The sequence below is a fragment of the Lynx rufus genome, unplaced genomic scaffold (genome assembly GCF_022079265.1).
Source record: "Lynx rufus isolate CCGP_SWC_20201006 ecotype Redwood Valley unplaced genomic scaffold, mLynRuf1.p SCAF_19, whole genome shotgun sequence".
In the NCBI taxonomy this organism is placed as follows: domain Eukaryota; kingdom Metazoa; phylum Chordata; class Mammalia; order Carnivora; family Felidae; genus Lynx; species Lynx rufus.
Window position 1 is genome coordinate 27,112,559 of NW_025814833.1, and position 26,414 is coordinate 27,138,972.

The 26,414-nt window shown below is 44.3% G+C and overlaps 1 protein-coding gene across 4 annotated transcripts in view; it reads right to left on the reverse strand.

Moving 5' to 3' along the window:
• The window catches only part of GPC3 (glypican 3), a 424,445-nt gene that overhangs the window by 391,383 nt on the left and 6,648 nt on the right, over nt 1–26,414 (reverse strand). The window lies entirely within an intron of this gene.

The window sequence follows — 26,414 nt, forward strand, 5'->3', positions numbered from 1 at the left end:
AAGATTCAGAGACGAAATATCCAGAGGACGATATTCACATTGAGACAATCATCAAACTCCCCTACAACTACAACACTCTCGCTCTGTTCAAACGCTGACCTCTGAAATCCTGAGCTACTTCATTTATGATGAACAATGCTTTTTTATTTTTGCAGCTCCATAAAAATTTGCCAAATGAATCATCTCCTCGCTTATTCTAAAATGAGGGAACTGGAACCTCTTCTTAGTCCTCGTCCAACGTGATCTTTCGCAGCTTCCCTCACAGTTGACCAATATCTCCTTCTTGAAACGTTCTCCTCCTACATTGTTTTAGTGAACCTATCCACCCCCGCCCCCCCCGCCCCCCCCCCCACAGGCACCTACTGCTATGGCCACTCTTATCTGTCTTTTCCTGCCTCCTCTTCTTCTGCCTGTCACTTTAATGTCACTGACCCTCCCCCTCTTTCTACGTCTCCCCCACGCATGATCTCATCTATACCCATGTGACTGCTGAACTCCCTAACCCAGCCCTCACCGTTCTCCTGAGTTCCAAAACCCCACTGAACTTTGTGTATCCCATACACACACACACACACACACACACACACACACACAGTGAAGTTGTGGTAAGTACTACAGACAAAACAGAATTAAGCAAGGGAAAACAAACTGTGGTATATACATACAGTGGAATACTACCGAGCCATAAAAAGGAATAAACTACACATATGTGCTACCGCATGGGTGAACCCCAGCAACATTATGCCAAGTGATAGAAGCCACATCAAAAAATTACATACTCTATGCTTCCATTTATACAAAAGTCTACAAAATGCAAATTAATCTATAGTGACACAAAGCAGTTCAGTGGCTGTTGGGGAAGGGATAGAGGGCAGGGACAGGGCAGGAGGGAGGAAATTTGGGGGAGTGATGGATACATTCATAATTCTGATTGCAGTGATTATCGCATGGCTACGTACATGTGTCGAAATTATGCCCTTAAAATGTGTGTGGTTTGTTGTATGTCAATTATACCTCAATAAAGCTGTTAATTTTTTTTAATGTTTAAAAACCAAAGTAAGGGAGCTAGGGAAGGTGGCAGATGCAGGGACAATTCTATTTATATAGGGTAGTTAGGGAAGGCTTCTTTCGTAAGGTAACATTTGAGGAGACGTGAAGGAAACGAGGGAGGGTCCCCTGATTTTATATACTCCACCAATACTAGCAAATATTAGGGCTCGATGAATAGTAAATCCAATCTCCTTCCTCTTCTGCAACTCCCACTGTACTCCAACTCTCCCTTCCATCAGCGTTTGTTGAGATCCTTCTGTGGTGGCCACGAAAATGTGCATCTCAGATCCCCTACTGCATGGAGTGTAACCGACAAATGGTCCCAACAGCCACCCTCTGAATTCACCACCATGTTGTACCCCGGCAGTAATCCCTAGGGGCTGCTCCCAGCCAATGACTGAGCACAACAAAGATGCTAAGCCCTGTGAGACACAGCACTCTGCTGACAGGGGTTTGGGCTCGAGGACTCCCCACTGACCTTGACAAAACTTTCTTCAAACTGCACTGCAGCTGGGGCACCGGGGTGCTTCAGTCGGTTAAGCGTCTGACTCTTGATGTCGGCTCAGGTCATGATCTCACGGTTCATGAGTTCGAGCCCCCACATCAGGCTCTGTGCTGACAGAGTGGAGCCTGCTTGGGATTCTGTCTCCCTCTCTCTCTGCCCCTCGCCTGCTTGCTCCCTACCCCTCTCTCTCAAAAATAAATAAACATTTGAAACAAATCTTTAAAAAAAAAAAACTGTACTGCAATCAAAGATTCTTCCCACTCTCCCTTCCTTCTTTCCCTCCTTCCTCAGCTGGGTCGGCCCCGCACCACAGTCCTGCTCAATTTCCTACTGGCATCTGCTTCTCAGAGGACTCAATCTAACTCATCTTTTATGTGCCGAGCACCGTGCTACATGGGAGAGGTACCGCTTTGAACAAGAGAGACATGGTCCTTACCCCAAAGAGCTTACTATCTAAAGGGATCAGCAGAGATGTATACCTAATGCATAGGGACTGAGTGCAATATAGCAACATAGTTAGCCAGGATGACCAAACGTGTATATGGGACAGAGGGAAGGCTCCCTCAACATCCTGTAAGGACCCTGGCAAAGTAAGGTTCCATAAGAAACAGCCAATCTTAATGAAGTAAGGCTAAAACGCATACACAGAAACATTTAAGGCAGCTTTGCAACAACTGAGGTTTTAAAAAAATGGAGTGGGGGGGGGTGGTATGCAGTAAGAGACAAGTTAGTCCTCAGTGACCAGAAAATTTATTTTTATTACATCGTATTTCCCTAGGAATTCCAGTTAATCATGACCTTAACGTATGTGTCCAAGTTTTATTTTCTTAATTTAGGAATGAAATTCATCAAGTTTTGCCTCACATGACATCACTGTTGGGAGTCCAGGGTATTGACTCCAAGCTCTCCCCTTCCCCTTCGTCAAGGGAGCTGCTGACAAAGGTAGTAAATGGAGAGCACAGATAATACATATCACCAAACCGAATCCCGCACTGCAATTTATAGCACTGGATGGAAAGGTGATATTTAATGTGTCAAAATACAATTTGGGGTCTGGAGACACAGAGTTCAGATTTATCTCCTATAAATGTCAATCTCATATACAAGCCTTAAGCTGATTTTAAATACGATCTAAGCTTAAAGGCTTTATGATTGTCTTCTGAAAAAGAAAACAGAGCTAGTTCTAGCTCACTGTATTCTTTCTACATGAGGTTACAAAACATAAGGCTATTCTAGGAGTAGAAATTGATGCAGTTTACTGGACCACGAAGGGAAAGAGTCCCCTTTGGGAAGAGTGGCTAAACCAACCTTGCTTAAATCTAGTGTAGCAAGTATTTTCCATATAACAAGTTCCTGTCCACTTATCAGTGCTTTATTTGCTTCCTTGGTAAACTGATGCCTAAGTCATATGTGTTTAAAATATCTGATTTGATGGCGCACCTGGGTGGCTCTGTCAGTTAAGCACCTGACTCTTGATTTCAGCTCAGGTCATGATCTCATGGTCATTGGGATCAAGCCCCCCGTCAAGGCTCCACACTGTCAGCACCTGTGATTCTCTCTCTCTCTCCCTGCCCCCCCCCCACTCTCTGCCCCTCCCTTCTTCCCTCTCCCTCTCTCTCATTCACACAAAATAAATAAATAAACTTTAAAAAAAAATAAAATATCTGGGGCACCTGGGTGGCTCAGTCAGTTGAGCGTCCAATTTCAGCTCAGGTCATGATCTCACGGCTCGTGAGTTCGAGCCCCGTGTTGGGCTCTGTGCCGGCAGCTCGGAGCCTGGAGCCTGCTTCGGATTCTGTGTCTCCCTCTCTCTCTGCCCCTAACCCACTCGCACTCTGTCTCTGTCTCTCTCAAAAATAAATAAACATTAAAACAATAAATAAATAAAAATAAAATATCTGTATTTGAATACATTCATAAAATTAAATGTCATACATAAACTCCTTCGTGTTTCTGAATTTCCACTGGTGATGACTTCCAGTTTTCAGGAGCAGCAGTGTTTATTTGGCAGGGCAGCTGTTAACACTGCTCCTACTTCCACCAGCTCTAGCTGGTTAGTGGGAATCATAAAATAACGAGGCTCAAATCTTTCCTCTGTGAAACGCTGTGAGCTGCTTAGATCTTAGAAGGTAACAAATTACCACTTGGTGGACCTACCGAAACCCAGGACCGCCTCTCTGAATTACCACGACACCAGTTTTGTTTGCCTTTGCTATGTGATCATTCATAAAGTAACGCAGAGCTTGAATACTGTATCCCTTCCCTGGGTTGGTCAAGTCTTATCATTGTAAAAACTCCCACTACCTCAAGAATTAGTTGAGCAGAAAATCTTGAAAGGAATAAAACGTCAAATGAGTATTTAGGGGAAACACATGTCAGACATCATAAAGAAAGGTGTAGGTTATATCCAAATATAAGACATGTACACATAGCAATATTTATCCTCCCTCCCAGTTATCATTGCCTGGTTAATCAATAAGCCAATACAACTGATCTGGGGGCTAAGCGTTAGCTACATATTTGGGGAAATAAAACACCTATAAACTAACACTAATTTGGGATTTGCAAACCAGGAAGGAGTGAAATATACGCCAAAGGGAAAAACATTCTAAGTAAATTTCATGTAACTCACAGGCCAGCTTAAAATAAGCTCTAGCACAAGAGAACATAAGGAACAAAGCGAGCCAGGAGAGCTAGACATGCCTACAAGAAATGACAATAATGAAATATAACCATTTCAGTGCATGAACAGGTGCATGAAAGAAGCAAAACCGGAACATCAAAACTGAAAGTAGAGAAAGCACTGAAAGAGGAATCCTCATCAACAAAACAATTACTCTGGAAACCAAATCTCAAGTGGGATGAATAAAAAGTAACCAAGGGCAAATAAGTAAGGAGGTACACCGTGGGTACATGGAGAACTGATAGGTACTTGAATAAATCAAAGCGGAAAGGCCAATTCAAGAAATAAGATGCAACGTACAGAAGGCACAGTAAGTAGCAAAGCATGCTCTAAGAATGTCTGCAACGAAAGAAGGTTAAAGGGAAATAACTCCTTTATTAGATGGAAAGGAAAAATAATTGTTGGCCATACTCATCAAAGAGGTGCTCACAATTTTTTATCTAAAAGTGGAATTTAGCAGGGAAATGGGAATAGAGACAAGCAATATAGCCTGGGATGGAGATAAGGAAAAGGCTTAGCAATTGACTATTCAAATGAGCTCGAAAGGTTGAAGTCTTCAGAGCTTTAATAACTTGCATTTCCAGGTGCTAAAAAAAAAAAAAAAATTAACTGAAGTCATTACAGGGCTGCTAGTTCCCACTTATTCTGGAGGATTAAAAAGTACCTTCATACTATAATCTCCTCTCCTAGATTTTTCATTCCTGAAGAGCAGAGAGTGACACCCATCTCCTCGGGATGCCCTGTCGATCCCATTCAGCCTTCGGCACATCGTGTTGAATTAATGAGGGTACAGATCAAGAACACAGGTAAAAACAACAACAACAACAACAACAACAACAACTCTGTGTCTCTCTGATCTACAACGAGAGTGGAGACAGATGACCCTGAAAATTTTACATCTCTGTGCTTAATGTTGCTCTTGGAAAAAATACTTGCAGATACCACAAAAATCAACTTCCAACTTGAAGATACACAAACACGTGTCTCACTTGAAGGAACTATGAAGTGATTCATTTCTAATTATTTTGAGGCAATGTCTTGCTTGCACACTGGGTCTGGTTCTGGATCCTACAACCGAAAGGGGATATTTGGGTTATGGTAGCTCTCCTCTGGAGGATGAGTCACATGTGTATCCAAGTTGGGCGCCCTTACCGGCTGCTTCCCCTCCCAGAGTCCATGATGCAGGTGGACCACAGAAGGCTCTTTCTTTCCTGATGTGTTCTTGTGTCCGGGATGTCTTCGGCTTGGCTACCCGTGGCCTTGCTTTCTTGACCTCCATCACTGGGGCCCAGTTCTTGCTCTTTTTCGGCTCCATTCAAGGAGTTGACATTTCAGACTGCCCCTGGTCTCCCTTGGCCACCTCCCCTGAACTGGGACTTCAGTCCCCCTTTGCCCTGCAGTCATAGGCTCACACACGCACTCAGAGACCCCATTCCAGGCCTGAGCCCTGTCCCTAATTGGAAGAGGACAGTGAACAGTGTGTATGAATCTGTCTAAATGTGTCTGTTCTATCAGCTTTTACTCCAAGTCAGTAAGTATGAATGGCCCGGGGGTGAGCATCGTGGGAGGCACTAGTGGACAGGAAAGAGCAGATGCCGTATGGCCCCCTGGTCGAGTTGCTTAAAATTTACTCCTAACCCCACCAGTTGCTAGCTGTACAAGAAGCAAGGGTGGGTTATTTAAATTCCACATGCCTCTTTGTCCCTATGTCTAAAATGGGATTACCAATAGCACTTACCTTACAGAGTTATTGCAAAGATTGAGTGAGATTGCGCAGGTAAAGCTCTTAGCCTCCTTGGCACAATATGTGTTAAGTAAAATTAAAATAAACAAATACAAAACTCACACTAAGAGACCAGATTTTCACACAAAAATAGCTAGACAACAGTAAAAGTTGGTACATGGTTAGGTGACAAAATATGCAGTATTATTCTTCTGAAGTGATGGAAATAGTCTCTATTTTAATTGGGGCAGTGGTTACATGGTTATATACATTTGTAAAAACTCATTAAGTCCTTCACTCAAATCGGGTGTATTTTATTGTTTGTAAATTATCTCAATTAAGTTGATTTTTGAAATATGTGCTATTGACAACATTTGCTTGATAAGTGAATGCTCACCAGAGGCTCTAGGGGCCAAAGGAAATTTCCAGGAGAGGTGGGGTTTGAGCTAGATGGGAAGGATTTGGAGAGGCCAATGGGTAAAATGGGTTTGGCCCCAGCAGTGTAGCAGGGCAAGACTAATTTGCCTGAAGAGAAGCTGGAATCTGGGGCATAGCTAGATTATCAGGTCAGAATGTGAAGGACCTTGAATGCAGACAAAAGCCTGTGGGCTTGACCCCACAGACAATAAAGGACCACTATTGGTTCTCAAGCAAAAGCTTAAACAGGCGACGAGTGCTGCGTAGGAAGATGAGCCTTATGGCCTGAAATTGGGAATGGACTAAATAACCCCTCAAGGTCACTTCCAGCCCGCCAATTCTCTAATTACCTGTGTTGTGTTCTACATGTTGGTTATTTTACTAGACTGCAATTTTACTAATGACTATAAATTGTCAAAAATCGCATTAGAAAACACATTAGAGAACAGACGTAATATTCACGTAGACCTTGATCCTTATGCTTTCCTAAGAACAGATAAAACATATTCAAACAGCAACAGAAGAGGAGGAATCGTCAGGGCTCAGTAACAATGAAAATTGAAATCTTTTCCATATATACATATATATATGACGATTTGACACATTTCATTGCCAAGGTCTGCTTTATGAACGGCGGATTATTATGTTTTTTGCTAACAAAGGTACACTGTGCTAAAAATAGTGATGTAATATCATCATTAAAGTAATATTAAGCAGAAGAATGAATGATATCCCGGTTGCTTCCTGACTTGTAGGGAAAGTGAGAGATGCCTATTAAAATTATCCAAAGGATTAAGTGCAGGTTACTCTACTAATGAACCAAAAAAACATATCAGACTCTTTCAAAAGGTATTTTTTTAAACAGAGGACAAGTCAATTTGCCATCCAAAAATATTAACTAATTTCCTTAGCATATAATAGTGACTTGCTATTAGAACGGTGCCTTTTCCCCTAATTAATCATTATCTAAATCAAATCTTACACACTCATTAATTTCTCACTAATCAAGATAGGAATACAGATGAAAGAAATGACTGCATTTGAAACCAGTGGGGAAAGTGACGATTGCTGGTGGAAGAAATCATCTTAGGGAACCCAGCTGAAGGTTACCCTTCTGTTATTTTGCCTGAAAGAACATGACCTTGCAGAGGGCGCACCTGGGTATCGCGAGCTCAGACTTTAAATCAAAGATCGTGCCTGGGGCCACCACAGACCCTGCCTCTGTAAAAGGCAGGCCAAAATGTCGCTACCACACTGGCGTACTGGGAGTTTAAAGCAACCCTGGAGAGAAGCCATTCTCTAAGCCTGAGAATTAACGAATGAATTACCTTTATCTCCACTGCCAACCGTCAATTAACTGCATATTATTTCATGCCCGGTAAAGGTTGAATCCCTAGACCACTACGCTCTCCCACGAACAGGTTCTTTCTGGACCACATTCCCAACCAGCAGTCAACATGTGCTCTGGGAATACAAATTCGCTGATTACACTCGGCCTGCCAAACTGGCGAACAATTTGTTCCTCCAGCATTTACTGAATGTCTACTTTGTGCCAGGGACTAGGCCCAACCCGAGGAGTACGATGATGAACAGGACACAGTCCCTGTCCAGCAAGTGGACTTCCAAACCAACTAGAAACCTCTAGGGATGGACCCCTCACTCCCCCTCAGCCCCTGTAGCCAAAGGCCGCTAAATCCCACCGGTTCCACTTTGTAAACGTCCCTCGTTACTCCCCTCTTCCCACCTTTTCCCCGTCACCTCACCTCTCTTCACTTGGACAGCCAATAAGAGCCTCCACCACCGGCCTTCCCGCCTCTACACCCGAGCCCCAGACAGATAACCGCTCAAGTACGTCTCTGATCACATCATTCTCCTTCTTAAAAACCCTTCAAGAAAATGGAGCAAGGGCACAGCAGTGTGAAAACGGGTTAAGTGAGCCGTGGAGGACGGCCGGGGCCGGATGAAAAGGAGTCAATTATATCTCAGCAAAGCTGGGGAAGAAAGTTAAAAAGATAAACACTTCTCACTCTAACTTGCATCATGGTTGCATTTGCCTGGCTTATCTCTGCCAGACTTAGGTTCCTGGACGGAAAGACTCCTGACAGAGTCTTCTTTGTATCTCACGGGGCCTGCTGAGGTTTGGGCCTGATGCGCTCCCCTTTGACTTGGAACCAAGGCCAGAACTTCAAGAGAGTTCAGTTTTAAATGTTTACTTATTTTTTGACAGCGAGAGAGAGAGAGGGAGAGGCAGAGAGAAGAGGGGGACAGAGGATCCGAAGCAGACTCTGTACGGTCAGCAGAGAGCCCGACGCGGGGCTCGAACCCACAAGACGTGAGATCATGACCTGAGCCAAAGTAAGACGCTCAACCGACTGAGCCACCCCAGGCGCCCCAAGAGAGTTCATTTTTAAAGGAACTAGATGAGATTAATTGATGTTACTAGAGCAACTTTTAGAAGAGCAGTATTCCAGGGGAAATGAATGAAGAGTCCTTAGAGCCCAAAATAAAGATCTCTCTCCCTCTCCCTCCCTCCCTCCCTCCCTCTCTCTCTCTCTCTCTCTCTCTCTCACACACACACACACACACACACACACACACACACACACACACATTCTTTAGACACGGGGAAGAAAAAACCGAAATAAAATAAAATTGGGTTGCAGAACAATGCCAGTTGGGATAAAAAATCTTTTAGTAGTTTAGAATTTTGCCAGAGGGACTAAACTAAGGCAATTCTCCTGTCTCCCTGAGTCACTCCTTCACTAATTGTTATTCTACTCAGATAAGTAGCTGAGATCTCATCTTTCAGGAGATGTATAATTTTTATTTTCCAGATACAATCTTCAAATATGCAGACCTGAAGTGTAGCTGAGAATTTCAACACCCTAGGCTCCATCTAAGCACTAAGCCCTTTCCCCTGTGTATGAAATCACACAGGGGGTAGGGAGAGCCCTTCCCTACCAAAACTAAAATGTTCTTACCTGCTCTGCTACCAAATCAGCTGTGTGACTTAATCAAATACCTCCTCGAATCCAGGCCTGACCAGATGACCCCTAAGGTAATTTCAGATCTGAGAGTCTAAGTTCCCCAGCTATAGATCAAGCGATAGCCACTGAGCCCATTCTAGACTGGGCATTGGGAGGACACCCAAAAAAAAAAGCAAAGGACCTGCTTCTGCCCTTCTAGGAAGGTGTATCAACAGCACTCGGCTATACGTGAACATGGATATGGGGCCAAGGCAAAGGCCAACAACTCAGCCTTACAGCACTTCACTCCGTGTAATAACCACATTCCCTTTATACATACTCCTTTGTCTCCAGACCCTAACTAATGGCAGAGAGCTTCCTGGTGGGATGGCACACAGTGGCAAAGGAAGACATGTGAAATCAGACAGACCACAGGGTGAACCTCACTTAACAGCCATGTGATCTTAGGCAAGTTACTTAATCTCTGAGCCTCAGCTCCCTTATCTATAAAATAGGGACAATAACACCTACTTCTCAACATGGCTGAGGATTAAATTAAACTTATTTCATGTGTCCCAAACCCATGGCTCCATTTCCAGCCTCCCTGTTTTGTTCATGCTATTTCTGTCCCTGGAGTGCTCTTCCCCTAGCTTCAGCTATTAAAACTTTCTCATCCATAAAGTATCTCTTTCATAATGTTGGTCTTCCCTGCCCCAGCTACCCTCCCCACCAAATAAACCCCAAGAGCCGTCAACTAGGAATTTTCAGCACTCTTTGTACCTCTAATACTGCATTTTTATAGCTATTGGTATACTTTTCTTATTCCTGCGATTAAATTGGAAGTTTCTGTAGGCAGGAACTATATCTTGGCCATCTTCCCTAACATGGCATAGTGCCAGGTATATGGGACATACTCCATAAATGCTTGTTGAAGGGAGCGCCTGGGTGGCTCAGCCGGTTGGGCATCCGATGTCGGCTCAGGTCATGATCTCACAGTGTGTGAGTTCGAGCCCCTTGTCGGGCTCTGTGCTGACAGCTCAGAGCCTGGAGCCTGTTTCGGATTCTGTGTCTCCCTCTCTCTCTGCCCCTCCCCCTCTCACGCTCTGTCTCTGTCTCCAAAATAAATAAACATTAAAAAAAATTTTTTTAATAAAAAATAAATGCTTGTTGAAGGAATGAACAAATACTCAGCACAGAGCTCCTGCTTCCTGAACAGAGTAAGCTCCTCTCGTCTTGAAGCACCGAAGCATAAACTGGGTAGCAGTATCAGAGACCCCACAGAAGGGACTCTTGCACTAGGTAGCAGACTCGACCTGGTGGCCTCTAACATACCTTTCACTGTGTTTCCAAGAAGGCCATCCTCTAACTCGCTGATCTCTTTACACACCAAAGTCGTCACCTGCCATTAATGTTAGAACTGGTCCTTTCGTCATAAGCAAGTGTGACAGCATTTCTTCAGGGAATGTCTCACCTGTGACAACCACGTATTTACCACTCTGCATGCAAGTTGTCCCTAAAACTCTGTATGCCCGAACCTAAAACAGCCGTCTTTTGCTTCCCAGATATTTCTGGCTTCCAAAACTCCCTGCAGCTGACATTTCAACAAACCACAAAGACTAGGTGGAAAGCTAAAGCAGGTTGAAAGCATACCATCACCTACAAAAAGGTTCTTCAGGCGGGCAATGAGCAACAGTTGCCTTCCCATAGCTAAAGGGTTTAGAAACCACATATTCTTTAAGGGAAAACCAATTCAACAGGAGTCATGAGTCAAGACATAAATGCTAAGCTGAATAACGGGGTATCCTGGTGCACCTGGGCGACTCAGGTGGTCGAGCATCCGACTCTCAATTTCACTGCAGGTCATGATCTCATGGTTTGTTGGGTTCAAGCCCCGCATCAGGATCTGCACTGACAACTGAGCCTGCTTGGGATCCTCTCTCTCTGCCCCTCCCCTGCTCACGCATGCCCCCACATGCCCGCTCGCACTCTCTCTCTCTCTCTCAAATCAGTAAAGTTAAAAACATATGTGGTATCCTATTCCATTTCAGGGCTCTTCTTTTTTAAAAAAGATTTATTTTGGGGCCACTGGGTGGCTCGGTTGGTTAAGTGTCTGACTTCAGCTCAGGTCATGATCTCACGGTTTGTGAGTTTGAGCCCCACGTCAGGCTCGGTGCTCTCAGCTCAGAGCCTGGGGTCTGCTTCGGATTCTGTGTCTCCCTCTCTTTCTGCCTCTCCCCCTGCTTGCACACAGGTGTGCTCTGAATGAATGAGTGACTTTATTTTTAAGCAATCTCTACAGCTAATGTGGGGCTCAAACTCACAACCCTGAGATCAAGAGTCAGAAGCTCCACCAACTGAGCCAGCCAAACACCCCCAGAACTCTTACTTCTGACCCAGGGTGACTTGGGTACGTCATTTCACTCCTCTGGTCCTCAATTTAGCCATTTAGAAAACAAGTTAAACAGCAGTTCCTACCCACATCCCTCTCAGGAAACACACTGAATGTTTACAACCAACTTTCAGCTTCCCTGGAGTAAGTTCTCCTTAGAGTGGACATCTCTGATGTATTGGTGTGGTTAAAGAGGCCCAGAAAGCTCTCCTTCTGTAGTGGGGTGAATGGTGTCCCCCAAAATGATATGCCCATGTCCTAAGCCCTGGAACCTGTGAACATGACCTTATTTGGAAAAACGATCTTGCAGATGTAATTAAATTAACGATGTCAAGATGATGTCATCCTGGATTAATCAGGTAGGCCCTAAATCCGATGACAAGTGTCCTTACAAGAGACACACAGAGAGGGACACGGAGAAGAGAAGGCCGTGTGAAGACAGAGGCAGAGACTGGCGCAATGAAGCCCACAAGCCAGGGAAGGCCTGGAGCCACCGGAAGCTTGGAAGGAAGAGGCAAGGAAGGATCCTCCCGTAGAGCCTGTGGAGGGAACGTGGCCCTGCTGACACCTTGATTTTGAACTTCTGGCCTCCAGAACCGCAAGAGACTAAATTTCAGTTGTTTTAAGCCACCAAATTTGAGGTGATCTGTTATGGCAGCCCTAGGAAACTAATACCTGCCCCCCTCCTTCTACCCCACCTACAAGTATCTGCCTGGCAATATCTAAATGTTTCATCACGGGTGAGTTAGTACTCTGGTTAGGCAATTTCCTCAGGTGTTGTCTCCGAGTGCAGCACTCCTTGAGTAATCTCCTTATACCTCAAGGCTAAAGAGTTTACTTGGGATTTTCGTCCAGCACGGGAAAGAAGAGAACGGGGAGGCAGCCCAAACCACGCGGGTAGGGGTGAGGGGAAATGTCCAAAAGGAAGGAAAGATGTTTTTAAAAGCTAAAAGAGGAGCACCTCGGTGGCTCGGTCGGTTGAGCGTCCAACTCTTTATTTCAGCTCCGTCGTGATCCCAGGGTCACGGGATCAATCCCCACATTGGGCTCGCACTGAGCATGCAGCATGCTTAAGATTCTCTCTCTCTGCCCCTCTCCCCCACTCGTGCTTTATCTCTAAAAAGAGAGAGAGAGGAGACAGAGAGAGAGAGAGAGAGAGAGACCCAAACCAAATTTTATCTGGGGTCAGCCCTGAGAAAGTCATACAGACAGAGCCCAAATGTTACTTTAACAACAGCAGCCCCATATTATAAGAAAAAAGAAGCCTTATAGAAGTGAAAAAGATCCTAATACCGCCTCAGTCCTTGGCCCGTATTTCAGAAAGTCTGTTTTCTTATGCTTAACAAACTAAGTATATTTTGGATACATGAAGAAATGTTTTCAAGCTATTAGCAATTAGGTAGTCACAAACAGAGCCAGGCAACAAAGGAAGATGCCTATCGTTCTTGGCCTCCAGCCCAACCTTGAATATGGTAGGAGTCTCTCTCCACATTACACCTGTCCTAGTCTTCGGCACTTCTAGAGATGCTGCTTAACCAGCTCCCAAGCAAATCTCTCCGATGCCCAATTGCCCTTACTGTTAAGATGCTTCTCCCAGCTCTAATGGCTAACCTAAATTTCAGTTTCAAGCCATTGCACCTTGTAATTACATTCTCAGCCACTGTAAATAATCTGTGCCCTCTATTTTATCGTTCCCCTTTCCTGACGATAGGAACCTGTGGAAAAGGGAGTCGGTTGCCTTGTTAGCACAACATACACACCGCGCCTAAGCAAAACGCAACCAGAGGAAAATCAAACACTCGCTCTTGATCCCCAAGTGAGGAGCAACGTGATTGATCTTTTCCTTTTTCCTATCCTTCAGCCGATCTCAGCGTCTACACTGACATGCTCTAGTGCTGTGGCATTTATGCCATCTTGGGGAATAGCTGTGTAAATGCTCCGCTAATTTTATACATCTTCGACACACTGCTGTGTTACAACTTGAGTATCTGAAGGACTGGGAAGGACAGAATTCCCTCCCCCTCCCCCCATCCGCACGTAATAGGAATCAAAATCCTCACTAATTGGCCCTCCTCCTGCACGTCACCGAAGTCTAGACTTGGTGGCAACCCCTTTCTGTGGAAGAGATTTAATGAAGGAGAAAGTGCATGGGAGGGTGTTGGCAAGCAAACCATTGCAGAACAGCTGTAAGAAGCCTGGAGACACGACGAGTTTTGGGGAAGCTGAGATAGAAAGCTAAAGGGTATGGTTCCTCTCGCGCTCTCTCACTCAACACACGTTGGCGAGTCCACCTTACCCTGAGCCAAGCGTTTCCCAAAATGGAGGAAAAGCTAACTTGTGAATGCGACACATAAAAAACGTTTTTTTAATGTTTATTTTTGAGGGGGAGAGAGCGAGAGACACAGAGCGTGGGCTGGGGAGGAGCGGAGAGAGAGGGAGACACAGAATCTCGAGCGGGCTCCAGGCTCCGAGCTGTCAGCACAGGGCCCGATGCGGGGCTCGAACTCACACACCGTGAGAGGATGCCCTGAACCGAAGTCGGATGCTTCACTGACTGAGCCACCCAGGGGCCCCGGCACATAAAGGACTTTTCAGTGCGGCTCAGGAGTGACTTGTTTCCTCATTGCTTTCTTCGGTAGCCATGAAAAACAAAAATAAATTGCCCAAACAGGTGATTTGGGGATTTCTCTTCCATTGCCACGATTTCACCGAAAAACCCCCAAACTGTTAATAGTCACTTCCTTCTTCTGTCAAGCAGGGGGTGATGCGGACACAGAGCTCCCCGGAGCCCAGCATGGGCTCCAAGAGGGGGCGCTACGAGGGCTCCACTTCACGCTAAACGAACCAAACCCGGAGCCGGGGTCTCCCTGTGGGCGCCAGTCTTGTATGACCCGCCTTCAGAAAACCACCAGCTCTCGAGACCACAGCACTTTGGTTCAGGAACATCTGCCTCATTTAATTTAGTTTTTTTTTTTTTTTTTTTTAGAAGTCCAATAAGAGAGAAATTGTGACACGGGAACCATGGGGCCGGTGAGGTCCCGCACCGTGCCGACCTTGCATGTCTGAGCAGTGCTGGGTTCAAGGCAGCTGACGCTACAGTCAGCCGGGGCCCCGATGGAAACAGGTTGATGCAATCGCTGAGGCAGTTCAACCCATAGAAGATGACCTTCACTGAACAGGAAAATCAAACGCCCATGACCCCAGGCTGCTGAGCTGCCTCAGGACACGGAATTCCCACAGATTCACGCCACAGCTCCCCGTTCCCATGCCCTCCTTCCTCCCCTCAACAGATCTGGAGACCCCTCCGTGCGTGGTCCTCATCGGTCTACACGTCTGGCGCCCCCACCATGACTAAATTATTTGACTTTGGATCCCCAGCATCCCACACATACTGAGTTCTCAAAACTGGTTTGGGGAGTCATTCCCCAAGATGCTGAGCCCTTCGCAAGAGTAGTGATTGGAAACACGGCCCTGGGACCAGACTGAGTTTAATTCGTGTCAGAAAATATTTGACCTCTGCCAAGTCGCTAAACCTCTCCAAGCCTCAGTTTCCTCGTCTGTAAAATGGGGGAGATAATGATACCCACCTGGTAGTGCTGTGGCGAAGATTAAATGGGATGTTGCCCATAAAGGCTTAGCACAGCGCCCGGCTCAATAAATGTTAACGATTATTAGCACCGCCCCCACCACAGGTGCTCAATAAAAACTTGCTGAATTGAAGTCACACCAGTGGGAATGACTAGCAGATGTGAAGGCAGCCTGGGCTATTTTTGTTTTTTTTAGCTTTTTCCCACCTCACTCCGCCCCAGATGACCTGTGAGATTTTTTTTTTTTTTTTTTGATCAAAAGGATCGAATAGGAGATAGTTAGGCTCCACTTTTGCTGATCTTCAGTTTTTCATTCAGGGCAGAAAACCAAGCCTGGCAAAGTCAGGCAGATGATTTTCTGAGAAATATGACAAGGCTATTAAAAACTCTAAATGAAAGTTGTGTAATGAGCATGAATCTGAATACATTTAAATTCCCTCTAGATTCAGTCATTCCAGCGACACCCATATATACGTGTGCGTGTGTGTGTGTGTGTGTGTGTGTGTGTGTGTGTGCGCGCGCGCGCGCGCTTTGGCAAACATGAGGAGACCAAGGCCCTAAAAGATAGCAGGATTTCTTCAAGGGTGGGGGTGGGGAGGGGACGCACAATTGTCATGAAAATTAACCCCTGAAAATGCACAGGATTTTATTACCAAATGGATGCCTGAGGAGATTACTAGATTTTTAGGGTCTTTACTATCAAGAGAGCAACCTGCATGCCTGAAATAATTAAGAAGAGACTCAATTATCTAGTAAACTGAAATTTCAAACCACCCTGCTTACCTAAATGAGAAAAGCTGCTTAGACTAAAGCGTCATTACTTCTATTTAGACAAGCCTTAGCAAAGATATACAAGGAGCTCAAGAATGGGACCCCACATTCTTCCCTAAGCCACAACAATGCCTGTTTATGTAAATAGGATTTTCAATAACAGGACGGAATCTGAAAAAAATGTTTTCATTATTGTCTCTGACAAAATGCAAATGCAGAAGATGAAAGTCAAGGGGCTTTCACTATAATGGGCACTGAATACCCTAAAATATTTATTCTCTGTGAGTCTGAGCCTGGATTCCAAGTGGTTCTCAGAAACAGGCAAGGACTCTTTCTCCTTAAAACGTCTGACTACGATATGAGAAGGCACAAAGCTGTCTCTGACTCCCATGGCAAGTTGAGTGCATATTTATTCAAAAACTCGGTTTAAAGAGAAATAAAAGTAGGAGTAAATAGCTATTTACGTTTATTTGGCAGCCCCTTCCAAACTCCGGGCCAAAATATAAATACCCTTGCCTCCATCATCACCATCTGACAATCAAAACACCCCCGCATGACCATAATAACCTCCAGGCGCAAACTAAAAGCTCATTAAAGCCTATATGAAGGCTATTTATAGAAGAACTAAACAAAGAAGGAACGAACTATTAGCAAAATTAATTAGAGTGTTCATACTTTTGACAACTATTACTATTTGGTTGAACTCAAGTGTCCAGCTCCTTCACTGACAGGCACTGATAACCACAGCGATACCACATATCCAGAGTTTTAAACTGAGCCTATAGTTTTTTGGTTTAAGAACTGAGGTTTTGACCTATACTCTGTATATCAGCCTTCCTGTTGCTGTTTAGGCAGCTGATAAGAGGCAGAAATCCTTCTTGCTCATTAGGCCATTAGCTGCTGTGAAGCAAAGGGCTGGGGCTGGGGGGGGGGGGGTTCAGTGGCCCAGAGGAATGTGCCGGACTCCACATATAAAGCCAGCCCCGATTTGGGGTTAAGAATTTAACCTTAAAAGGCTGACAAGTCATAAATTTGCCTGAGGTTCATATATATGTGTGACTTTCACAGTTTATATTTCCTAGCCAGGACTCAAAGTCAAAACATGCCCCTGATTAATGAATGGTACTAATTGTTATTCCTGACTTGAGAACATTAGTCTTTATCCAAAATATTTTCTTTAAAAACACACAATCTCATACCTAAAACTCTCTGGCTTAGGGGAGTTTGGATAACCAGTTAGAAAAAAAATAGGAAGAGGAGTCTAATGTTATCTGTTCCTTGGTGCTACCATTTTGGTAGTCAAGATGGACTCGCACGCTTCCATTTCATTGTGTCTATCAAGCAAAGTGCAAAGGAATGTCCTCCAAATCCAAACATGTGAGATAAAGCAACCATCTGTGACCCTACACAAAAACTGAGCAGGGGCGGGGGCAGGGATGGGGGTGGGAGGGCTGAGGTATCCTCAAGCACATTTTGTCTAACTTATCTTGTTAAATATTTATACGTAGGTGTATAACCTAACAGCCTTGGCCAAGCCCGGAAGAGATAATAGATACAGGCCAAACAAAAGATTCCCATAAGTGTTAAGACAAAGCCAAAATTCCAAGGAATAGTCCAATCGGAATATGCTCTTTAACCTGAAGTCAAACTTGAAACTAGGACCATAAAATCCTGCAAGTGGCACCGTGCCCTGAAACGTGATAACTTCATCAGGGAAAAGCAAGCTACATTTGGTTAGCCTACAAGCTACGTGTCAATTCCACCCCACATTAGCAGTGTTTCAAAGGGGCTCCCTGATCTTTGGAAAAAGGAAAGGCAGTTCAGTGGAAGAAAAGAGATTTCTAAGAACAAAGATGCAATTTGCATTCATTGAGAATTATGACAAAGTGAGAGAGAATGTAAACTACATAGCAATGATCTGAGATACTCCAGTCAGTTATATTTAGCCTTGTGCTATCTGTACAACACACACACACACACACACACACACACACACCTCTTTTAAATACTCAGAGTTCTTAGAAAGTGGAATGTAAATTCATTGGTGCATATTTTAGAGCTCTGTCTTTCCAAACTAAGGAATCAAATTTCGAAATATCCCGAGAGAAGTCACCAGGTACCCAAACCAAATATGCGGACAGAAATGGAAAGGCTGTTTTCTCTCCAGAATCACTGAGGGCAAGCGGATGTGGAGGAGGCAGAGGAACGTGCGGGAAGAGAGAGAGGAGAAAAGGAAATCAGGAGCTATAGGAAAAGGAAATACAACTTAAAAGTAAAATAGGAAAATATAAAACATTCCACTCATCCAATTTTTTTAGAGAACAAGAAACACAAAACCATTCAATAAATATAACAAACCATAAAACACCTTCTGTTCTAAATTATAACCAGTTGAGAGAGAGTGTGAGGGTAGAAGGGAGGAAGACGAAAAGGGAAGATGTGGGGAGCAGTCCGGCAGATGATGAAGGGGGGGGCTCAGTAGCTCTGAAGCTATTCCGAGCCCCAGAAGGGCAGCGATGGGTGTGCGCAGATGGGTGTGTCCACTGTTCCCCTTAGCTACGGGTGTCTCGGTAACTTGGGCTACTTCTTAACACTACTCCATGAAATAAATGGTGATGGGCTTTTGGGGACTTTCACCCAGAACTGTCGGTTGGCAATACATCTCATTGCCACTAGGACCTAGCTTGAAAATAAAACTGGATATCCCTGCGGGGTGGAGGAAGACTGCATGATTGCATAAGTGCTGGTTTCAACTCCTTCAAGCTTTGTGAATGAGGCAACCTTACTCTCTCAAAGAACAAAGAAAGGCAATCTGACAGCTTTTGAAGGCCAAAAGAACCTTCAGGCAACGTTATTAAATTGACCCACAGCACTGAAGTTTCAAAGGCAAGAAATGACTTAGGTTTTAGAAATTAACACTTGTATAAAACCTTCAGAATCCCGTGGGGGAAAATAAACCTTTATTTCAGAAGCAAACTTTGAAGTTTGAAAACAAAGCAGAAAATCAGTTTCTGAAAACAGAAGGGACTATTTGAAACACTGGGCACAGTTCTTCCATGGCTCTCTGAATCGCTTCAAAAGTTCCAGTCTGGCTGCTGGGCATGGCCAGAGAAGGTACAGCCCAGAAAGCCAGTAAAAAAGAAAGTGGGAGACCATCAGGTCCCTAGGGTAAGAGCATAATGGTCTCCGAAGATATTTGCCTCTGGCCACATTAAATTAAGCCAAGGAGTAGACAAGAGGTCCTAACCATCTGGGAGAGCAAAGATTGTTTTCCAAAGCAGTCACAAAGTTATCAGCTGCTGAGCAGAGATCATACAGGCTCAATCCAGCCCCTTCATTCTACCCCTCCTCCCTCCTTCTCCCCCCACTGTCTCTGTCTCTCTCTCTCTCTCTCTCTCTCTCTCTTCTCCCCCCCCCACTCTCTCTTTCTCTCCTTCCTCTTCCTCCCTCCCCACATAAATTTCTTGTGTTTAGGGTCTCGGAGGCCACATGAATGAATGAATGGGGAAGCCAGCACAAATGCAAGAAATCAAAAGAACATTGATCTATTATGTGCAAAACCCTCCCTTAACTCCTGCAAGGTTCTTGCCCTGAAGGAGCTTACACTTGCGAGCAGCCCTTCTCCAGCTTTAACGTGCATCCAGATCACCTGGGGATCTTGTTTAAAAATACAGATGTGGTTCAGCAGGTCTGGGATGGGGCCTGAGGTTCTGCATTTCTTACAAGCTCTCAGATGATGCCGATGCCACTGGTGCATGCGCCACACTTTAAGGAGGAAGCCTCTAGTAGGAAGCCCAGTATATAAATAATTAGAAGAGCCAGCGAGACCCAAGGCCATAGAAGTACAGTGATGCCAGGGTTCAAAGGGAAGTGTCATAGGGAATCCTGATGTGATTCATGCAGGAGGTGGATCGCACTGCCGCCTTGAAAAGCGGGTAGGACTAGATGACTGCATCAATAAAAGGCAGACAGTCAGGTGGCCCATAAGCAAAGACTTGGGAGCAGACAACTACAGGGTCCTTTCAGATAGGAGCCTGATGTGCTTAGAGGGCACACGTGCCAAGGAGGTAAGGGCGACGGAGGACAGACACGACGGAGGCAGACTTGCAGGACTTAGCCATTTCATTTGGGTGAGAGATGTGTACAGAGAGAAGTCCAAGATGATTTCATGGCTTCAGGCCCGGGTACCAGAGTTGCTATCACCAGAAATGCAGAATGTTGGAGAGAGGCAGGTTTGCGCAGACAGGAAAAGAAAATGATGGACTAGTTTTTGGCTCTGTTGAAAGTGAAGCGTTGGCAGGACTTCTGGATGGAGATGCTCGGCGGGCGACTAGGAAATTCTGAACTGGACAGCAAGAAAGAGGTCAGGCTGGAAAGAGATATGGGAGTCATTCGAACAGCGAAGATAATGAAGTCATGGGAATGGGTGTGGGAATGAGCAGAGAGAGAACAGAAGGGGCAAAGGACAAAGGCTGCTGGAGCACTTGCGTCTAAGAAGGGGTGGGAGGAAGAAGGCAAACAAGCAGAGAGAGAATCAGCTCTGGAGTAGGAGAGGAGCCCAGAGCAAAAAATGTCACAAAGTCAAAGGAGTGTGGGAAGTTAAGTCAAATGCTTTATATCCAGACCATATTCCTTCCCCTTCGGAACCCAGTGGGCATACTAGAAAGACCATGCGCTATCAAGTGAGACAAATCCAGATGCAAATCGTGGCTCCGCCGCTTACACAACCTTGGGGAAAGGAAACCTTTCTGGGCCTCAGTTTCTTCACCTGTAAAATGGAGATGATGCCACCTATCTTTCAGGTTTGCTGTGTAGATTAAATGAGATTAAACATAAAGCACCTGGCACATAGCAGGCACTCAGTAAATGGTAGTTTCCATGCTCTTCCCTTGGGGCCTTTCCAAACTATTCCATCAACCTGAAAGTGGCCTCCAAACATCAACTGGAGGGGCGCCTGGGTGGCTGTGTCCGTTAAGCGTCCAACTTCGGCCCAGGTTATGATCTCTCAGTTCCTGAGTGCAAGCCCCATGTCGGGCTCTAAGCTGACAGCTCGGAGCCTAGACCCTACTTCGGATTCTGTGTCTCTCCTTCTCTTTGCCCCTCCATGACTCGCGCTCTCTCTCAAAAGAAACAGTAAAAAAATTTTTTTTTTAAATCAGCGAGAGATCAAGGACTTTCAAGCTTACGTTGAATGAAAGTAGAAACCCCAATGAAGGCAATCTCTTAACCAAAAGGGAAATTAAAGAAACTATTCATGCCAGAGAAACAGAACATTAGACCTAACCCTCTCTCCCCGCAACCAAAGAAACATTACATCTCCATAGACACTTAAGACAAGATCAGCCCAATTACACAAGTATGCCTAGTATTTGCTTGGAACCACATGTTTCAGAGACCAGCCTGCAGGGCCCAGTCTGCCGTGGAATAGAGACCAGAGCTCCAAAAGCTACACACGGCTACAGCTTTCATTCTCCAGAGTGAGACGCTGCTCCCCAGCTAGTGGGGGTAGGGGGGTGGTGTGCAGAGGGGTCTCTATGTCAGAAGCAAGCAGGTCAGCGGAATTCAGAAGCTAGGGACACTTTATTAGTGGTTGCATTGTCTGTACATAAGATATGTGAATGCAAAGCTTTCACAACACAAATGGTTGTGAAAGACCACCCACTGCTAAGAGTAACAATTAACAACTTGCAAACAGTTTAAAGATCACGCCAAATTATTAATTACTGCTATCAAAAATAATAGAAGTCCAATCCCTTGATTCAAATATACTTCTCTACATCCCCCCCACCGTCGTGTGTGTGTGTGTGCGTGTGTGTGTGTGTGTGTTTGTGCACACACGTGCATTTGGTAGTGCATTATCTTATTTACAAAATCTTGGACCATGACAACATATACTCATACTTTCTCTTAATCAAGAGAATTCTTGAAGTCTTTGGCAGTTTTTTTTTTTTTTAAATCACCAGATGTTGGCAAAATGCATTTTAAGATGTGTCACATGCAAAAGCCTGGAAAATATCATCCACACCCATGACTTCCAACTTAAGCCTATATGCTGATGAGTCCCAACTATGCTTCTCCTGAACTCTAGAAGAGTATACATACTATTTCCCAGTGATCTCATCTATTCCCAGAGTTTCAATTACCATCTATATTCTGTTAATGTCCAAGTATGTATCCCCAGCCCTGATTTCTCTCTCTTCTATGATCCAAAACACAGGCTCAACTGTCTAGCAGACATTTCTGCCTCAATGATCAAAGAACCCCTCAAACTCAGCCCCTTCAAAATCAAACTCATTATTTCACCCCTTAAAAATATGTTCTTCCTGGGGCGCCTGGCTGGCTCAGTTGGTAGAGCATGTGACGTTTGACCTCAAGGTCATCTGTTCAAGCCCCCACACTGGGGGTAGAGTTTAGTTTAAAAATATTTTTAAAAGTATATTCTTCCTATATTTCACTCATTTATTTAACAAATATTTCCTGACCACCTATTATGTGCCATACCCCACCACCCAGAAAAACTAGAAGTTCTAGACTTACCTGGTCCACTTCCTCTAGTCTCTCAACTTTATCTTTTACTCCCTTATTTACTGCCCTCCTTCTCCACCTGTATTACTAAAACTCCTTGTCACCACTCACTCTCCTGTCATTTTCCATATGTTTTCTCTTCTTAAAATGTTTTCATGGCTCCTCATCATGCTTGGACACGGCCTGAGGAAACTCCTCAGCATTTCCTGCCTACTTTTCCAGTTCATCTTTCCTCTCCTTTCCCCACAGCTGTTCGCCAAGCAATCCAAAGTATTCCAGCCCAGCAAATGTGTCATTTTGTGTCTTTGTGCCTCTGCGTATACCTTACATGACAGCCAACTTAAGGGCAGCAGGGCACCCCTCCTCCATAGCTCAACAGCCCCCCAGATCCGTCCATGGTGCCCAGCTCCATGACAGCTCTCATGGCACTGCCTTGACATCTCTGGTTTTCCTTATCCGGCCCCCGCGCTAGGCAGTGATTTTATCTCACACCATCAGTACCTGGCTTAGAATCAGTGCTCAGTGAATGTTGGCTGAAGGAGAGAATGAATGAAAAACTTTTAAATATTTATGCAGAGATAGCATATAAGGTTCATTATTAGTAGGTTCCTTTGCTGAGAATTTCCATCTGTTTTCCAAAACAACTCAATGTGGTCCCCAATACAATCAGTCCATGAAAGCTAACTTGGAAACTGCCTCTTGGGTCACATTCTCATTTCTATGGAGCTCAACATGCTATGCAGCCAGTGCTAGAAGTCATTCTCCAAAATGAGCCAAATTCACAGTTTGGGTTGACCACCACTGTTTTAAATGGCGATCACATCTCTGTACTTAGGATAATGATGGAACTTAATAAATGAGCTCTATGATATCAGTGACAATTTGCTCTGCAACAATTTGGGGCCAATCCAACTGAAAATGGTTTACTCGAGCTCTGAAAAGCTGTACCCCTTATCTCTTCCCAGGGTAAGATAGGCTTATTCTCTAGGTTATTAAGGACGGACAGATGTAGGGATATTGTATGTTGGTATGTATGAGTGTACAAACGTGAGTGTGTATGTGTGTGTGTTGGAACCAAACAGCTTAGTGGAACTCAAAATCTGCAGACACTTTATGAGTGACTGCATTGTCTGTACATAAGATACATGAAAGCAAGGCTTTCACGACACAAATGTAAGGTATGGTTGTAAAAGACCACCCACTATTGGGGCGCCTGGGTGGCTCAGTCAGTTAAGCGTCCGACTTCAGCTCAGGTCATGGTCTCGCAGTTTGTGAGTTTGAGCCCCGCATCGTGCTCTGTGCTGACCGCTCAGAGCCTGGAGCCTGCTTCAGATTCTGTGTCTCCCTCTCTCTCTGCTGTCCCCAGCTCACGTTCTGCCTCTCTCTTTCTCCCTCCCTCTCTCTCTCTCTCTCAAATAAATAAGCATTAAAAAAATTTTTTTTCAAAGACCTCTCACTACCAACAGTAATAATTAACAACTTTCAAACAGTTTAAATAACACATGATTATAAATTGTTGCTATCAAAATAGAAATATAGAATATTTGTACATATATAATCTATGAATACACACATACATATAAATATATAAATAAAAATACATATAAAACATATCCAAATACCACACTTATTTTTTTAAGTAGGCTCTATACCCAATGTGGGGCTTGAACTCACGATCCCAAGATCAAGAGTCGCATGCTCCACCGACTGAGCCAGCCAGGTTCCCCCCAAGGACCACATTTAGATAAATCTGTAGGTAAAATTTTCCATTTGTCACTCCCCCCCCCCCAGATCTCAATCTTGAAAGAGGGGCAAAAAGGCTCCCAGGGCCACAGAGAACAAATAAAATGGCTTCCCCTCCACCACCCCATCCGCAGTCCCTACCACAGATCAACTTAGCCAATGATGCATCCAGAGACCCAGTCGTTCTCTAGGTGCCTGCCATCCTAGGATCTCATTCAACAGCGGTCAAGTCCTGCAGACTGTGTCTCTAGGCGTTTATTCTCACATTCATTCCAATCTTTATTAACAACTCTGTACAAGGCCCTCTACTCACCACTCTAGAGGATATCACGATGAATCAAATATAGCTCCCGCATTCAACGACTGTAGGGTCTGGCAGATGCTATGAATAAGCTATGTACTTCACCAAACCAAGACGTGCACAAAGAGTATTTCTGTGACCCAGATGCAACTGGGGCATATCTCCACATTTTCTCTGCACATGCAAATTTCCAAAGTCAAATGTTTTCTACTCCTTTCAAGTCTGTTATGTGTCAGTGAACTTTCTGATACATGCCAGGGTAAGGGATTTGAACGTCGTCCCTGAATCTGTAGCTCTAACCCTTCCTCTCTTCCCCACGTTTCCCTCAGCTTCGATCATCCAAACCAAAACTGGACAGAGAGCAATGAGGAATCCCAGGATGCTGCTATGTAATACAAGTACCAGAATGAAGAGTTTAGGGGAGAGGGAGCAGAACCATAATTAAGGAGGAAAGGATACAAAGGCAATTCTGATATTATTTTCAGAAGAACACCCTCCCTTTCTTTTTTACCCTCTTTCCTAGTTGGGCTTCTAGCTGAGAGAATTCCCAGTGGGTCATCCCTAGCCAACTAGTTGAGTTTTCTCAGCTGACTTTAAAAGTCTGCTCTAACGCATACAGAAATTAAGAGAACTCTCATGAGGCCCTTTATCCTACTCCAATAAAATCTCCATGGCTGAATATCCACTTTGGATTATGTCCTTCTAAATGTACACTTATGAAACTCGATGTTCTACGTAAGGAACACCAAAGAGCAAAGAAAAACTTACGTACATTCCTTGTATGTTTCTGTTAAGTGCCACCAAGCTGCATTATTTTTGGAACCTAAATACCACAGATTTGTAAAGGAAATGTATGCATTTATGTAGACGTAGATGTATTTATCTATAAACTACTTAGAATAGCCTTGTAGACAAGCACAGAATACTTACCTCTCGTAAGATGTGGCTAGTCTACTTCTTTCAGGGAATTAGAGTGCAGCCACGTGAATTAAAGCAGTTCTTTGACACTTACCTATAGACAACAAATGGATTTTTGACCTGAAAAATAGTTACTTTTTTAGAAACCTTAATATATTAGTAAAAGTGAATCAACTACTTAAATATTGGTTTCAAGGAAATTTTCTTTGTAATACATTTCTACCTCCATTCATTCATTTAGTCTACAAATATTTATTGAGCACCTACGATTTGTACTATGCTCTGTGCTACATTCTGCAGATACAAATATGAAGATCCCAGCCCAGTAAGGCAGACATAGATGAAAATGAACACATGCCTGAAAGATGCCATACTCACAATTTCTAATTTTGCAGTCATACACTTATTTCCAAAAGACAGACTCAGGAAGACCAATTAAAATTGTAGTCTAAAATTCTGCCTCATTCTGGATTTATAAGAAATAAACACACATTTCATTGTGAAAATCCTGAAAAACACAGGATATTCTCAAAAGCATCACTTCTTCTTCTAAAATGTTTTATTTTTCATTATTATTATTCATTTTATCTTATTTGAGAGAGAGAGAGAGCACGCACATGCGCACACATGTGCGGGGGGAGGGGCGGAGAGAAGGGGAGGGAGAGAGAGAACCTCAAGCAGGCTCCATGCATAGCGTGGAGCCTGATGCAGGGTCAATCCCCCCGACCCTGAGATCATGACCTGAGATGAAAGCAAGAGTCAGACACTAAACCGACTGAGCCACCCAGGCGGCCCTCAGAACCATCATTTCTGAGAAATGTACATCATTCAACTTT